The sequence below is a fragment of the Podarcis liolepis genome, assembly GCF_965112155.1.
Source record: "Podarcis liolepis genome assembly, chromosome: 8".
NCBI lineage: Eukaryota > Metazoa > Chordata > Lepidosauria > Squamata > Lacertidae > Podarcis > Podarcis liolepis.
In genome coordinates, this window is record NC_139560.1 from 50,090,471 (window position 1) to 50,095,734 (window position 5,264).

At 40.2% G+C, this 5,264-nt stretch overlaps 1 protein-coding gene across 6 annotated transcripts in view; it reads right to left on the reverse strand.

Annotated features, from left to right (window-relative positions):
* Positions 1-5,264, reverse strand: part of SPIRE1 (spire type actin nucleation factor 1) — an 86,683-nt gene that overhangs the window by 80,699 nt on the left and 720 nt on the right. The window lies entirely within an intron of this gene.

A 5,264-nucleotide genomic window follows, 5' to 3' on the forward strand; every position in this document is an offset into this window, starting at 1 on the left:
CTGAACATTTTAATCCTTCTGTACTTCTACATACCCCTTGTTTCTTGGAGCATGCTGAGAACACCCTCATTTCTCAGTATCCCTTTTTGGCACCAGTCCTATCAGAGGTCACCACCCGAATTCGCTGTTGTGGGGAACGGGTAGACTCCCTCATACAAGGTACGGAGCTGCACAACAAGGAGAGCTAAATGAGGCCTTCTAGGATTTTCCCCAGCCACATTTGTCAAGGCTCCACACCCTCTTCAAGTGCTATTGTTTGTCTCAAATGAGTTTTTAAATTGTGCTAGTGACTCTTGCTTGCATGGATAGAGAAGGGTATGTATAGGAACTTCTGACTTTGTATTTCTAGAGTGTAACTTACTATATGAAAGTAAGTAGCACATCCAATTCCCTACCCACTTTGTAACGCTGGGTGAACACAGCCATGTGGCCTCTGGCAAGCTGCCCAAGAAGCAACATGGCCCTCAGCCTGGAGAATGTATCTAGCCCACCCTTTCCTATCAAAAGTGTTCTTATTAAAGAGTCCTTCCAACCAATCATGCCCTAACCTCCAAGAAGCTGCTAACAGGGGGCTTGCAGCGCATAACACCCCCCCCCCGATTCTCATTTTTCTTTTCTAACTGACACTCAATGTCCTGCAGCTACTGAGAATGCTCAGTCCTCATTGGTCTACTTTGGAGGGTTGTCTCCTTCAGTATTTTTCTTCTGCGAACCTCAGGGTTCCTCCAGGTATGTTTCATCTCTTTCTCAATGGCTCCAAGCCTGTCAGCGCTTTCTGTTCGATTTCTGTTAGAGGCAGTGAAGAAGACTGAGGTTTGCACTTTATTATTAGTTAACTGATTTGTATTTTAGCATAATTTAATCTAGCACATTTTGATTTGAACCTCAATGGTAGTTTACTAGAGTAATGAATTTTATATACATTTGCATACATAGGTTTGAAAGATGAGATGGAGAAATTCCTTCCCTTGGAGGTTCAAAGATAGTTGGAACTGAATATAAGCTTTTAAGCAGGGTGGGAATGATGAAGACAAGTAAACATGGGAAAGAGAAGTAAATTGGGTCCAATTTCTTTACCACGTTTGAGGGGAAATGTTATTCCAGATCACAGTTTCTAATAATTCTGAGTTTTATTACATTATCTTGCAGTTTGCATTATGGCATAGCTTGCTTGTATGAATTAGCTGCATTTAGTTTATTTACTTAATAGTGTTTGCCTTCATCCACCCACTTTGTTTGCGGAATGTTATGACCCAACTGATAACCATTCACTAAAGAAGATTAAATCTATCTGATCTTCAAATTCCTTCCAGTAATAACATGCTCCACTTTTTCATCAAGTTAAGCAAAACCATAGAACTGTAGAGTTGGAAGGGACCACAAGGGTCATCTAGCCCAACCCTCTGCATTGCAGGTATCTTTTGCCCAACACAGGGCTCAAACTCACGACCCTGAGATTAAGAGTCTCATACTCTACCAAATGAGCCCAGTCATGGCAGTTAGACATCCATATAAGAGCTGTCTTACATATGCTTACTCAAAAGTAAGTACCATTGTATTCAGTTGAGCTTATTCATACAGGAAAGTAAGCACAGGAATGCAACCTAAATCAAAGTCTATGGCATTTGCTGTTTCCTTAGCTTAGATGACATAATGGCAGATTGTACAGTATCCTCTTTCACAGTCTTAAACAAAACTTGAACTTTCCCTACCAAAAGTTGTCAAATTCTCATAAAAGAGTTAATACTCAAGAGTTTATGTCTGCTTCTTTTCTTGTTAACAAAGGCCATGATCAAGTTGCAGTTACAGTCAACTACTGTCCCTTGACAGGGTTGTACATCTCCAGTGGAGGGAAAAAAGGTGCAGCTTGATGGGACGCAGATAATCAGCATGGTATGAATACGGACTTGCTTCTGCACATAGATCTCCTTTACAAGATCATGATACATTTCTAAGGGTACTGAAATATGGATCTTAGAGATGTTTATTCTAATGGATATAAGGTATAATGTTAAATGATCTACCTGTCAGTGTTAACCCTTACTCATGCACTTAAAAATAATCTGTCATAGTCTAAAATATGTGGGATTAACAGATCAAAGGAAACCATCAGAGAGGTTTTTTCCTCTCAGCAACATTGGAATGTTTCCAAGAGATAAATTATGACAGCCAACATGCTCTATAAGTGCAAACATGGCTATTGTTTTGCCCCACATCAACTGAGACGTTATTATCCAGATAATTAGCCCAAGCCACTTCATGGTGGCAGCAGCCTTGTACATGCTACACCATTGGGCAGACACAGTGTGTGATGAGGGCTGACAACAAAGTATGGCACTAAGACCACTTATGTTATTCCAGAAAGTAGTTTATGTTTTCCTGAAGATAGGCAGCTGGCAGGGGAAGGTTCTGCACTCCTCATTTCTATATGCTTCTTGTCACCTCTTTTGGAACCCTTCTCACAACTGTTTTAGGAACCCAAAAGTAGGAAATGCTACAATAAACAGTAAAAGTCAACTTAACAATGCCATGACAGATGAGTCATGTTGCTGTGTGTGGACTCAGAGCAGGTGGCTGCGCTGACAGTCTCAGCTGAAAACCTAAACATGCCACATCTCTGTTATTATAAACCCTTCCTCCCTACAGCAGTATGAAAAAGCTATGCTATTTGCAAGTACAAAACCTAATATTCAGCTGAGAGTATGTCATATGCTGTACCCTTGCCCTCACTTGGGGAATAAGAAGTGTTAAAATAATAAAATAATGTAAGATAAAGGGACAAAGAGGTAAAAGACATTGAGTGATATCTAACGAAGTCATAGCCAAGGGCCTTTTCAGTGGTTGCTCCCAGACTTTGGAACTCCCTTCTTATTGCAGCCAGGTGAAGACTTTCTTGTTCCAATAGTATTTGGGAACTGATTCCTTTTAGGGGAAGGGCTGGTACTGTGGTGTTTTCATTATGATCTGTATCTTTAATAGATCATATATAGATAAATATATTGACATTTAAATGTTTTTTTAATTATTGCTTTCCCCCATTTTTAGCTGTTTCTGCTTTAGCTGTAAGCTGCCTTGAGTCTCTGTCAGGGAAAAAGGCAGGATGAAAATAAATATAATAATAGTAATAATACTCAAGAGTAAACCCACTGAAATTAATTTACTCATCCATTAGTTTAAATGAGTTTACTCTGAGTATTACTAGCATTGAATTTCATACATTATCTTTATTTCACAAATCATAGCCAGTGTTCAAATACAGAATGTTTCTGTCTGCAGGCAAACAAACAAAAAAACCATTTTGCAAAATACCACTCATGCTTGTTGTTTGTTATGTTGAGGTTAAAACCTGTCTAGGAACTGCATTCTGACATGGAACTAACTCTGGTTCCTGGCATGTGGGAATACAAAATATCCTTTGACAGTGACATAAAATAATTCTGCACATAAAGGTTTCCTATTCCCCAGCCAGTATAAAAAGTCTGTCTAGTATTTGCTGTAGAATTCAAGAATTCATTACTGTGTTCTGAAGGAGATTATGGAGGACTCAACAATGAGCGTCATGCCAACATTAAACTCTACAATAGGTTATCCTATTGTTCTTCTTACAACAACGAAATAAACAAATTTCATATGATGTCCTATTTTTAAAATCAAATTACCACCATTTCAAGTCTTATTACTTCAACTCTTGTTTTATTATGTTCACTAAACAATACACCGCAAATGCAGGATCTTTACAATGCATGCTATGTGTCACTTTTCATATGTATTGTTTCTTTGACTGCACAGTCAAATGACAGGTACAATCTGTTTGCTGCTAGAATGAGTTTATGGAGCTGACTTTGAAAAGTGGTTTACTGTGTTAATTTGGTTTTTTAAAAGTATGTTTGAAGTAACTAGTATAATCAGAGATTTTGAAGGCACGTGCTAAGACATGTAAGGCAAAGATAATATGGTGTTACATTACTCATGGACATAAAGTGTGTATTATATATAACTGCTTAATCTGTTTAACATAATTTTCCTAAGTACATAAGAGGAATTCATAACGTCACATTTTATTTCCTGTGTTAATCATATGATTGATTAGTTGCAGTCTTCAGTAAACGGGAACATCAAACCAATGTTATAAAAAGTATGTATTACCACTTGCTTGTTTCCTATACATTTTTCACGTGGATGTGTATAGAACACACTGATATCACTGGAATTTACTCCCAAATAAGTTAGCATAAGACTGCAGCCTTGTTTTGGAATGAAAAAGGAACACAAAACAAAGGCACAAAGCCAACAGACATTAAACCTCCTGGTAGCAATATGCCTAGGTTCTGACAGCTGCTTTCTTTGTTTTGCTTTGCAGTGCCCTCCCCCAATCCCTCATGCTGACCTACATGAGTAGCTTTGCATCATTTTATTTTCCACAGGCTTTCTCCAAGCAGGAGCAAAGGAAAAAAGGTGCTGGAGGAGCTCTAGTAAATAAACAGGCACACAGCCTCGGTATTTCAGAAACCGTGTATCAGTATCTAATATAGTCACCCATGCTGCAGTGCCAAACAAGGGCAATGAAACAGGAAGGATGTTTTTGTTAGGTGTTCTATCCAAAAATGAAACGTCTCATGCCCAAACCAAGGCATCCTTTCAGGTACAATTAAGCTACCCTGCAGTCTCCCAACTGCTTGCCTATACATGAGCCATAATGCAGCATTTAAAAGACAGAAAATATTACTAATCATATAAGAACTCTAGATTTCAGCACAACAGAGAGAAGAAAAACATTCGTAGCGAAGCGGGAGGGGCGGGAGGGAGGGAAGGGATTATCAGAAAATGGTAACTAGCAAGCTCTTCATACAAACGCCGTCGTTTCTGGGGAAGATGGGGCAGTTGTATAAACAAGACGAAACAGAGGCGTTTTTGTTGCTGTGGGTGCGGGAGGAGCGCGCGCGAGAATGTCGCCGACCTGAGGCAGCTAAGAAGAGGAGGAGGAGGCAGCCCTGAAATCCATGGGGAAGAAGCAGTGCTAAGTGATGGAGAAATGGTGGAGGAAATCCTCGCCGTGCAATTGCATTACTGGGGGATGTATGCAGCCTCCCGGGAGCGGGAGACGACGGAAGGGGGGAAAGCGTTGCTAGGGGAAAAAATTCACCCCCACAGAAAGAAAACAAGGCGGAAAACAGCGCGCAAAGGGCACCCCCTGTACCCTTCTGGGGCCCAAGCGGAGCCTCAAGAGCACGGAGACGGCGGCGGCCCTCGCCGCGGAGCTTTAC